General features: G+C 36.3%; 1 pseudogene; it reads left to right on the top strand.

Annotated features, from left to right (window-relative positions):
- LOC102824234 overlaps positions 1-13,382 on the top strand; it is a 138,119-nt pseudogene that overhangs the window by 97,084 nt on the left and 27,653 nt on the right.

Genomic DNA, 13,382 nt, shown 5'->3' with positions numbered 1-13,382 from the left:
AAACTTCCTAATACATTTTACGAAGCAAGCATAACCCTCATACCAAAACCAGGGAAGGACATCACTAAGAAAGAAAATTATAGACCAATATCCTTCATGAACATAGATGCAAAAATTCTCAACAGAATCCTGCAGCACATCAAAAAGATAATACATCATGATCAAGTGGGATTCATATCAGGGATACAAGGATGGTTCAACATTAGAAAAATTATCAATGTAATCCACCATATAAGCAGATGTGTTGTCAAAAGAGACCAATCTGGAAGGAAACATGCTTGGTAAAGTAGAGGATCAGTGAAAAAGCAGAAAACCCTCAGGAGATGGATTTACACAGTGACTACAACAATGGGCTCATACATAGCAAGGATTTGAGGATGACCCAGGACTAGGCCGTGTTTTGTTCTGCTGTGCATGGTGTCTCTATGAGCTGGAACTGACTATTGTCATGTAAGAACTATAACAATATTTACTGAAGCAGACTGCCACATCTTTCTCCCATGGAGATGGTGGTATGCTTGAACCACTGATCATTTGGTCAGCAGCCAACTGTTTAGCCATTGTATTCCTTATAAACTTATAATAGTTAAAAATAAATGTTATGCTTTATAGTAAAAAGTTTAAACTTATACAGTATTTTCTAAGTGATTATGTTTCTTTGGGGAATGAGTTCATGTATGAAAGAAAAATCTTTCTAAGTGATCTAAGATTTGATCAGGTCCAAAAGCGAAACTGCCCTGTAGATAACTCTATTAACTTATAAATCATCAAGAATTATGATTTCTGGGAGTGACTAGCATATCTCCATTTCAAAATAATGTTTCTTATTCTGATTTTTCATCACAGAGGGCCTGTAGTCATTATTCTTGTGAGTGAGAAAGTTTGGTTATAAATCTTACCTGGCTATGTAGCTCTAAACTCATCTTTGTGTCAAAGTTGTTGTTTTTATAGTGATATTATAATAACAAAATGTTACAATGATCTTGAAAACTACATACATATTAGATGATAGCATTATAAATGTAAACGGTGTGCAATTCGAAGTTGTCAGATCACATTTTAGAACATGTAATTTAGTGAGGTTATTTGGCTCTTGATTATAGAAAACTGAAAACTAGTTTATTTTCTTGGCTAAGAAAAACATTGCAGAGAACATATTTCTGTAGATCCGGGTCTCCTACACTTTTGGAAAAATGTTAAATGAGTACTAAAGAAAAATATACATCTCGTATGGGGAACTATATAAAATATAGTACTGTCATATGGAATTGGGCAAGAAACAGGCATTATCTATGGTTTTTCCACATTGTTTTCCACAGACCCTAAGCTCATGCCAATGATAATTCAGAAAGATGTATTAGTGTTTTTTACCTTTAAATGTTTAGGATAGACTTCCAGTAAAACCAAATACCTCTCATTACTTTGTTCCCAAAACAATTTGAGAGAAAAGCTGATTGATTTGATCTGAAAAGGCACTTGTTGTTATTAAGTGCCATTGAGTCGGTTCCAAATCATAGTGACTCTTTATGGGGTTTCTGAGTAGTGATTTTTGTTTGTTTGTTTGTTTGTTTGAATCACTGACCTTGGGGGTTAGTACTCCAGTGAATTATGGTATTTTTTTTCTCATTTCCTTTTCTTCTTATAATTATTTCTAGGTACGGATGGCAGTAAAATTGCTCGACTTCCTCAGAGTTCAGATGAACATGTGGTCACTTGTAAGGATACTGTTCTTACCAAACCAACAGGAATCATACAGATTCCAAGATATTCTCATGGCGTCACTAGAAGGTGAGGAAGAAATGTTTATTATGGGAAAAGAGTACGTAAATGATCAGTTCCCTAGTACCAACACTTCATCTATGGCCTTCAGTATATTAAAGATGAAGATTCTTGTTGATAAAGTGTATGTTCTCAAAAGAGACCAATTATTGGACAAAGTGGAGAATCCAATCTCTGTCAAAGAGTGGGGGATTAAAATAATGTAAAAAAACTTCTAACACCTAGTAGATACTCAATAAATGGCCCTTAGACTACAATGAGGAGTGCTTTCATTGAACTTAACAAAAGAATAATTCTAAAAGTGAAAAATGAAAAGTGTATATTTGTATAATATCAATTCTAAGTAAATATCTGTTGTTTGGGGAATATTAGGTAAATTCAAGCACTTATCATATAGATTCAGGAGCTCTGGTAGCATAGTGGTTGTGAGCCATGCTGCTAACCTCAAGGTCAGCAGTTCAAAACTAACAGCCGTTCCATAAAAGAAAGGTGAGTCTTTCTGCTCCTGTAAAGATTTCCGGCCTTAGAAACATTATGCAGGATTGCTATGAATTGGAATTCACTTCACGGCACACCACCACCACCACCATCACTCAGATTGCCAATCAGTAATTTAGGACAATGTACATGATTGATTAACCATTCACCACACTGTGTGGACTTAGCAAAAATGTTCAGCAAATTAAGTATTACCATTGGATATGTTTAAATTTGAAGTATAAATCTTTCTGACAAGATGAAACAGTTATAAAAGCTAAAGTTCATCAAGAGTCAATAATACTGATACATTAACTTTGACCAATGTAATAAGAGAATATGCTATTTGGAAATCATTTTTGACTTCTTTTTATCTTTGCTCTAGCTGCCACTGGAAGTTAGTAGCACCTTTGAATCACATCATTCGCCTTGATATTATCAATTTCCAGATGAAGTCTATACCTTTGGCCTGTCCTGGTCACCTATGGGTTTATGAAGGATTTGGACCAGGCAGAAAACTAATAGGTAACTAATTTCCTGTGGGAAACTATGTGATTTATTTTCTTGTATGAATTAGTGTTGTATTTTTTTAATTCAGTATGTGATTTATCTAGTATGTGATGTTGAAATTGCTTTACGCTTACTATTTTTCAAGATTTATAATTTTTCAAGATTTATAATATATTAGCATACCACCTTTTCATAGTAAGTAAAAAACAAAAATCAGCTATTTTCTACTTAGTGACAGATTAAATTTGCTCTGAAATACTAAAAATAAAGGATGTATGAATGTGAACACAAGAATGTTTAGGCCACACTCGTATTAATCAGACAAAGTAATACTCACAGGGTAGGTTATTAAATGTGTTTATTAGGTAGTAGTCAGATATCTGATTGCTGTTGTTAAGTGCCTTCAAGTTGGTTCTGACTCATAATGACATTATGTAAGGTTTCTGAGGAGTGGCTGGTGAATTTGAACCACTGACCTTGCAATTCAAACCAACTTTGCGCTCCAGTGCTTATCTACAGTGCGACACCAATGACTAAATTTATTCTTCTAAGGTGAGCAGATGCTGCTGCTAGTTCAGTAATTCAACTGTCAGTGCTAAAGTTGAGGGCAAGTCTCTTGCTCTTTTTTTGTGGACACATAATGGTTGTTGTAGTTCTCACCATTAACATTGGAGTAAAAAGATAGAAGGAGCAACAGGAAAAATAATCACTGTCAAGAAACCACATAAACATCCTATAGCAGATTGAAGTTTCTTTGGCCAGAATTGACACATGGCCACATCTTACTTGAAGGTGACTTGGCAGAAGAGAAACAGAACCAGAGTTTGGGCTCTGATGGGGTACAGTAGTTCAGTCTGGTTCTGGAATCTAATGATCCTAGGTCCAAATCTCAGTTCTACCTCATACTATTTCAGTGACTTTGGGAATGTTTCCTGAGTTTCTAAGACTCAGTTTTCTCATTGATGACATGATGATAAAAGCATCTATCAGCAACTTTCCACATGGTTTATTAGAAGAGCTACTCTGTTGTTACAACACCCCTACATAAATCCTGTTGCCTTTGAGTTGATCCCAATTCATAGCAACCTTACAGGACAGAGTATAGCTGCCCCATAGTTTTCAAGGCTGGAATCAGGAGCAGATCACCCAATATTTTCTCTCATGAAGCTGCTGGTGAATTCAAACTGCCCTCTAAAGTTAGCTGCTAAGTTCCTAACCACTGTACACCAGGACTTCTCTACACAGGCACATGCACTATACATTCCCAGCTTGCTTAGTGGAGAATGTGGATGGGCAATATAACAAGGTGACTGCCCGGAAGAAGAGGTGTGTCTCTTTGCTAGCCTTGGACCCTCTAGGGAGAACTCACATATCATCCTCCAAACTAATAAAACAGTCCATTGCTATACCACTGTCCTTTTACATTTAGGATTTAGTATTACCATCTCAGAAATAAGTGTACGAACCATCTTTCACTTTTGTTGTTGTTGAGTACCATCGAGTTGTGGTTCTGACTCATAGTGATCAGGTCGAGGGTCTTTGAGGAGCAACTGGTGGGTTTGAACCACCAACCTTGCAGTTAGAAGTGCAGTGCTTATCCTTCAGCACCACACCAGGACTCAGAATGCTGATTACGTATTGAGCTTGCTTGATTTCTTAGTCAGTTTTCCATCAACAAGGGCATAGCTTTTAGTGAGGAGACTGTAAGAGCTAAGCCCAGTATTCTTGAAAATTATATCTTCTGCTTTTCTTTCATTACCTATTACCATGTGCTGCCTCATGAGTTTAAAAATTAAATGAGAAAATCATGTTAATCATATAAAATAAATCAAGCTGCATGTGTTTAAATTGTAATATCTATTCTCATTCATTTTCTTAAAAATGTGCTGCTTGGGAGAAAAGATTAGATTGATTTTTCTCTATTGCCTCTCTACTTGTGGTTTTCAGAGTAAACAGAGATTCAAAGAACAAAGCAACAAAGACGTGGGGGTGGAGGGAGTACATTGGCTAGCTGATATATAATATGGTGTTAATTAAATATATGCTTGGTTTTTTTGTTTTTACCTAAAATTACTCCCTAAAGTATATGTATCATTTACTGTCTCTTCCCTAAAAAGATTTTATGGCACTATTTCAATTTTTCCAAATAAGGTTTACAGGTAATTCAGTGATTATATAGTATGATCTCATAGGATTTACTGGAAGAATAGAAAGATAGTTTAATATTGATAAATGTCACATTGCTAAATCATTGTTGTTAAGTACTGTCGAGTTGTTCCAACCCATAGCAACACTGCATATGGTTTCCTAGGAGCATCTGATGAGCTTCAACTGCCAACCTTGTGGTTCAAACAGTCCAGCACATTAGCCCACAGTGCCTAAATATGTACAAATTAAATACACAGCCATCATCCCTTAAAACCATAGCCGCAAAAATTTGTCAAAAGATATAATGGGAAAAAATCATTTCCATCAGATATAGTAACAGAGACCAAATAATAAGGAGGACTATCCATAAATGAAAAGTGTGAGATGTATCATGCAAACTTTAAGTCCTAATGGGAGGAAACAGAAAGGATATGATCAATAAATTCCTATAATTAAAAACTTTTCTTCTTCAATAGAAACAATTATAAACTTGGGCTTTTCAACAACTCTGAGAAAGATCTGAGGTAATATATTGTGTGTTTGAAGTCCTGGTGTGGCGTCATGGGTTAATGCACTGGACTGCAAAGTCAGTTTGAACCACAAGGTTCATGGTTCAAGCTCACCAGCCGTTCCTTGGAAACCCTACAAGGAGTCACTATGGGTTGTAACTGACTCGACGACACTTAATAGCAACAACAAGTGTGTGTTTACAAGTCAATATGAAAAGAATTCAAATCTGTGAAGAGTTTATAAACCCTAGATATTCTTATTCAGTCTTGATTAAATTTCAAACAAAAACTAGAAATCCCAAAATTTTGGGGTTTTGCTCATTTTGCAAAAGAATGACAAACTTTTGACACAAGTGCTTTTGAGAACACACAACTCTGGATTAACCATGGGTCTCTTTTGATAGCCATAGAAAGGTTAGTGAACAGTTGCTGTGCAGTCTAAAGAGTTCTGATAGCGTAGTGGTTACAAATTGGACTGCTGGCCTCATGGTCAGCAGTTTGAAACTACCAGCAGTTCTGCAGGAGTAAGATGAAGCTATCTGCTCCCATAAAGATTTACAGCCTCAGAAACCCTATGCAGGGTCACTATGAGTCAGAACCGATTCCATGGCACATAACCACCACCATGCAGTCTAAAATATATCTCTTCTTAACACTGTTTGTTGTCACAATGCAGTCAGTCTGTTTTAAAAGAGCAGAGTTTTCTTTTAATAATCAGAGACTTCATAGTTTCTACAATTGTTGACCTGAAATTTTGAAACTGAATGTCTTAGCAAACTAGTTTCTGAGAATATTTGCTTTAGAAAATACTGGCTCTGTTCAGTTAAACTTAGACAACAGCTTGTCATTGGAAGTGAACTATAATCAACCTTATGTTCTCTTTACTATGATCCTTAGTATGGGATACATATCTAATTCACACCAAGTATAAAACACTAGAATTATTTTATCATTTGGAGAGAATATACCTTCCTTGGAAACACGATACAAGTCACTATGAGTCAGAACCAAATGGAAGGTACTTAACAACACCAATGTAAACATGGAGTCCTGGTGTGACACTGTAGGGGTTAAGCATGGGGCTGCAAGATCTATTTGCACTGCAAGTCGAGAAGTTCAAAACTCACCAGATGCTCTTTGAAAACCCTATACAGGGTCAGTTCTGACGCACTCACTGTAAGCCAGAACTGACAGTTAACAACAGTAATATAAATATGGGGAATGTGGTAGCTCTGTTGGGTAAGCACTGGACTGTAAGCCACAAGGTAAGCAGTTTAAGTCCACTAGTCACTCCATGGGGAAAGATGAGGTTTTCTGATCCCACAAAGATTTACATCCTCAAAAATACTGTACAGGGTTGCTATGAGTTGAAACTGACTCTATAGCACTTAACAACAACAAAACGTAGATATGGAGTCCCTGGGTGGTGCAAAGAGATTCAAAGAACACTCAACACCTAGTTTAAGGTTGGAGGTTTGACAAACTTGTAAGACAAACCTTGTGATCTACTTCCAAAAAGTCACAGCCTTGAAAACCTTATGGAACAGTTCTACTCTGCACACATGGGTCCCCATGAGTCAGAATCAATACAATGGTGACTAACAACAGCAATGTAAGGATATATGAGAAATAAAATAACTGAGAGCTAAACCAATTCAAAACACAAACAACATGCAGAATCACTATTTTCCATGACATGTTGTTGTTGTTGTTGTTAGGTGCCATCAAGAAGGAAATACTGCCTGGTCCTGGGCCAACCTCACAATCATTGCTATGCTTGAGCCCATTGCTGCTGCCACTGGGCCAATCCATCTCATTGGGGGTCTTCCTTTTCTCTGATCCTCGACTTTGCCAAGCATGATATTCTTCTCCAGGGATTGGTCCCTCCTGATAGTATGTTTCAAGTATGAGAGACAAAGTCTGTCCTTCCTATCTTCCAAGGAGCATTTTGGCTGTACTTTTTCTGAGGCAGATTGGTTTGTTCTTTTGGCAGTACATGGTAATTTAATATTCTCCTCAACACCATAACTCAAATGCATCAATTATTCTATGGTCTTCTTTATTCACTGTCCAACTTTCACATGCATATGAGGTTATTGAAAATGCCTTGGCTTGGGTCAGGCGCACCTTAGTACTCAAACTGACATCTTTGCTATTGAACACTTTAAAGAGGGCTTGTGCAGCAGATTTGCCCAGTGGACAGTGTCATTTGATTTCTTGACTGCTGCTTCCATGAGTGTTGGTGCTTGAATGAGCTGAATTAAGTCTTTGACAACTTCAATATTTTCTCCATTTCTCTTGATATTATTTAATGGTCCAGTGGCAATGATTTTTGTTTTCTTTAATTGAGAGGCAACCCATAGTGAAAACTGTGGTTTTGTAACTTCATTAGTAAGCATTTTAAGTCCTCTTTGCTTTCAGCAAGCAAAGTTGTATCATCTGTATGTCACAGGTTGTTAACACATCTTCCTTCAATCCTGAAGCCACATTCTTCATATTATCCAGCTTATTTGTTCAGCATACAGATTAAATAAATATGGTGAAAGAATATAACTCTAGTGCACACCTTTCCTAATTTTAAACCATTCAGTGTTCCCTTGTTCTGTTTGAATGACTGCCTCTTGATCTAAGTACATGTTCCACGTGAGCACTACTAAGTGTTGCAGAGTACCCCTCCTCCACAATGTTGTCCATAGCTTGTCATGGTCTATGAAATCAAAAGCCTTTGCATAGTTAATAAAGCACAGGTAAACATCTTTCTGGTATTCTCTGCTTTCAGCTAAGATCCATCTGATGTCATTAATGACATCCTTTGTTCCACACTCTTGTCTGAATCATGCTTGAACCCTTGGCAGCTTTCTTTCATGACATACCATAATTTAAAAATGGTCAAACGACTGTATTTCTGTACTCCAACTTCTTTTTCCTGTTGCCAACAAGTCAGTTTGACTCATAGTAACCCTACAGAAAGTGTTTCCAGGGATGTACTATTTATGGGAGCAGACTGCCACATCTTTCTCTAGCAGAGCAACTAGTGGAGTCAAAGCTCTGACCTTTTGGTTAACAGCTGAGCACTTAACCACTGTGCCCTCAGAGTGCCTTCAGTTTATATTGCATCTTAACATAAAGAAAACAACAATTCTTGCAACTGGATCAATAAACACCATCATGATGAGTGGAGAAAATATTGAATTGACAAGGATTTCAATTACATGGATCCACTATCAATGCCCAAGGAAGCAGCAGTCAAGAAATCAAATGATATATATTGCTTTGTGCAAATCTGACGCAAAAGACCTCTTTACATCTTCAAAAACAAAGATGTCACTGTAAGAATTAAGGTAATCCTGACCCAAGCTGTGGTATTTTGAATCGCCTCATATGCAGGCAAAGGCTAGACAGTGAATAATGAAGGCCCAAGAGGGACTGATTCATTTGATTTTTAGTGTTCGTGAAGAATATTGAATATACCATGATACACCTGAGAATGAACAAGTCTGTGTTGGAAGACACATAGCCAGAGTGCTCCTTAGAAACAAAGATGGCAAAATTTCATCCTATGTATTTTGGACATGTTATCAAGACAGATCAGTCCTGAGAGAAGAGCATCATGCTTGGTAAAACAAAGCATTAGCGAAAATGAGGAAGACCCTCAAATAGAGTGGCTGCAACAATGGGTTCAAACAGAAGCTACAATTATGAGGAGGATGTAAAACCAGGCAACGTTTTGTTCAGTTGCACACAAGATTGCTATGAGTGGAACGAACTTGACAGTACATAACAACAATAACAAATTGGGTTTTTTACGTTTTTAAAATTTTTTTTAATAGTTTTTATTGTGAATTGAGTGAAAGTTTACAGGGCAGATCATCAGTTTTATATTTAACAAACCTTGTTTCATTGAAATGGTTATAATCCCCTCCATGTACCCATGTACCATCAGATAAATTTTCTCTATTCACTTTAGCTCTTTTTTTAAAAAAGACTCAGGCATATATATTAATTTACATCATCGAGAGGCACATTCTGCAAGTCTGCTCCTCCTGGCCAACAAATTGGTTTTTATTTGCATAATTTTCCCATTGTTATAATGGTTGTAGATATGGTATGAATTTATTTTAAAAATAGGATTTGTTTCTTCTTTAAGCTCTCTATAATTTTGTTCTGATAATGAGTAGGAATTATTATTATTGTTTTAAGGAAATTTATGTAAAGGAGAATCATCTTCATTAAAATCTCATGGTCCTGTTATGATATTGATTTTCAAGTATAATGTTAGTTTGGCCACGGAAGAATTATCTTTGAGATATTCTTTTTACATTGCTGGTAAGTCCATTGCTTTTCTTCCTTTCTTGATTGTATATTTATTTTATTGTGCTTTTTTGAGGAAAATCCTCTATCAAATAAGTTAACAGATGTTGTTGTTAAGTGCAGTCAAGTTGGTTCCAACTCAGAGGGACCCAGTATAGGGTTTCTGAGGAGCGCTGGTAAGTTTGGAGCACCAACATTGTAGTTCAAATATTATTTCATGTGAAACTTTGGGGGAGAAGAAAAAGATAATAAATATTTAAGATAGTAATTTCTGTAAAGGCCTCAAATTTCCTCTCTAAAAAGTGTAAATTTGGTTAAATTTTTCTTTTTCCATATAGCACCTAAGAATTTTTTTCTATTTTTTCTGGATAATTGTAATATTATAACAATAGAACAGACAATCTTAACTCATGAAGTAAAAGTAGATTTTGTCTTTTATAATATAATTTATTTAATATATAGGCATAAAAAATAATTGGTTCTTTTTTTTTTCTTTAACTTCTTTGATAGTGCATATATATTGGTTGTGATCACATTATTAAAAGGTGTGTTTTCTTTGAGAGTTGAGAGAATGATGGTGTTATGAAAATTGAGAACTATTTCAAATTATAGAAATTGGTTATTGTGGAGAAAATATTTGCCCATGTGTAATTCTGAATAGTTATTAGAATTGCTTCCATCCTTATGATTAATCAATACTAAAATTTTTAATTCAGCTTTCTTTGCTTCAAAAGTTAATTTCAAATTTTCATTTTTTATGTGTGTGATTAAAAAGGATAATTGGAATATGATATTAAAAGAACTTGCAGAGACATTTCTAATAAAAATATTTTACTAATTTAATGTAGTAATGTGAGATGTAGTGGAAGGAAGACTGCACCAAGACCTAATTATGTGTGTGAAAGTTTACCTTAAAGGATTAAATTAAACTCAATAGGATAAAATCTCATAGTTAACTCTTTGATTGTTCATACTATGAAAAAGTGGTTTCACACATATCCAAGACACTGAGGATTTAGCAAAGAACTACACAGTCCCTGCCCTCAGGCATAGTAGAACATATAGTCTAGTGGGGCTGAGGGGTGTAGTGTTTGTTGTTAAGTGCTGTCAAGTTGGCTCTGACTCATAAAAACCCTGTATAGGGTTTATGAGGAGAGGCTAGTGGGTTTGAACCACCAACCTTGCAGTTAGCAGTCCAGGGCTTATCCTGAAGTGCCACACCAAGATTCCAGTTGGGGTAACTTAGTCATCAAATAATCATATAGAAAAACATATAGTGAAAACAACTGTAGGGAGGAACCTGTCTAATTTGGTGGAGGATAGAGTTGCTTGTAGCCTAATGGATACAAGTTGGGCTGTTAATCTCAAGATCAGCAGTTCAAAACTACCAGCCATTCCACGGGAGAAAGATGAGGCTTTCTGCTCCCATAAAGATTTACAGCCTCAGAAACCCAGTACAGGGTTGCCGTGAGTTGGAACCAACTCCACGGCACATAACTTAACTAAGGGTTGGGGAGGAAGTTAAGACTGGCTTGGATTTATCTGTTCTCTACCAGCAAAACAGGTTAAATCAGATGCTATCATTCCTCTTATTATAGCACTTCAATGTTTTCCCAACTCATTCATAGTAAAAAGTCTTTATGGTATCCTACCTACAAGGCCTATGTGATCTGGCCTTGGACTACATTTCCTATTCCCATCACTCACTCCAAGACAGCCATGTTAGTCTACTTACTGTTCCATTCACATCAAGCATGGCCCACTGCTGGGTCTCAGGAATCTACAACTATTCCTAGTAAATAGTCAGTGGTGGTGGTTATGTGCCGTGGAGTCGGTTCCGACTCACAGCGGTCCTGTACAGGGTTTCCGAGTCTGGAAATCTTTACAGGAGCAGAAAGCCCATCTTTCTCCTGCGTAACAGCTGGTAGTTTCGAACTGCTGACCTTGAGGTTTGCTGCCCAATTCGTAACCACTGTGCTACCAGAGGTCCTTCAGTAATTATTTATTTGAAGTGGCATTTCAGCTCAGAGCTAAAGCATGAGCTTTTAACTAAGGAAAGTAACTTAGTTAACTAAGGAAAGTAACAATTATATGTATTCAATTGTATTTCTCAGGAAAACATACAAAACCATAAATCAGTAGTGTCAGTGTGTGTGTGTGTGTGTGTGTGTGTGTGGGTGGGTGGAATATGGGCTGCACCAAGTGACACTTTCAGGGGGGGTAATACTAAAATGACTATCTCTAAAATTCTGTGCAGTGTTTCAGCAGAAATGTATTATTTATATAAAAACCCTACTGTAACAACAAAAGCAATTTTCATAAGCCCAACTTACATGTATCAGTATTCTAACAAGGCTAAAAATCTCTATGCAGATTCACTTTTTGAACTTTACAATGCCCTCAGGGATCCTGGTGTGGCACTGTAGGTTGATACACTGAACTCCAAAGTCTGTTTGAAATGCAAAGTCGGTGGTGCAAGCTCACCAGATGCTCCTTAGAAACTCTGTACAGGATCAATATAGGTTGGAATTGACTCAACAGCACTTAACAACAACAATGCTCTCAGATCAGAGAGCTCATTTTTACCGAATTATAATGATACTTAAAATCACATGGATTTTTTTCTTCACATGCTGCAAACATACATTGTTGTTTTCCTTGCTCCTGGTGTTTTTGTCAGATTTTCTGGTGTTTTAGCTACAATATATGTTCATTCATATTTATGAATCTGTATCAATAGAGTTTTTGAAAATGAAGTAATAATAAAAGGAAAAGGAGGAAGAATTAAAAGGCTTCTACTCAGCTGTTGATGATATAACTTACTTGATCTTAATGTTGTAATTTACTGTAAAAAGATTTTATATAATATTTTTGTTGTTGTTGTTGTTAAGTGTTGTTGAGTCAGTTCCAACTCATAACGATCCTGTAAAAGGCTTCTGAGGAACAGCTGGTGGGTTTGAATTGCCAACTTTGTGGTTCGCGGTCCAATGCTGATCCTATAGCAGTTTAGAACTACATTTTTCACATATTATTCTATGATTAAAATTGATTGATAGTGAACATTACTAAGGATTCTTTATGGTCTGGTATAGGAGGAGGTTCATGGGAGAGGGCGCCATGAGTTACTGCACTGACACCAACCATAGTAATCCACTGTCTTTGGTGCAGACAGATAGATTTATACCCCATATGTGAGATTAATTAAAGCTCTGATTCACCATTAATATTGTTCCTAGAGATTATGATTAAAATATATTAGACATGTTATGAAAATACAGAATCATTAACATTTATATGGGATATTTTGCATAGAAAAATTTCAAATACATTAAGTGAGAAAAAGTTTTATAAAATGGCATACTGGGTTAGGCGTTGGGCTATAAGCCACAAGGTCAGCAGTTTGAAGCCATCAGCAGCTTCATGGGAGAAATATGAGGCTTTCCTCGGAAACCCTATACAGGGTCGCTGGGTCAGAACTGACTCAATGGCACACAGTAGTCACAGCAATATAGCATAGGAAAAGGCTCGGTAGGATTGCTGTTGAAAAATGAATACTGGCTACTTAAGTAGACTTTCTAATTTTCTTTGGACTCTGTTTTAAAATTTTTCTACAGTAAACATGTATTTTATAAGCAGAAGAATAAAGAA

Source organism: Chrysochloris asiatica, unplaced genomic scaffold (genome assembly GCF_000296735.1).
Source record: "Chrysochloris asiatica unplaced genomic scaffold, ChrAsi1.0 scaffold00098, whole genome shotgun sequence".
NCBI lineage: Eukaryota > Metazoa > Chordata > Mammalia > Afrosoricida > Chrysochloridae > Chrysochloris > Chrysochloris asiatica.
The sequence above is the reverse complement of the archived record's forward strand: the minus strand, read 5'-3'. Positions and strand labels throughout refer to the sequence as shown.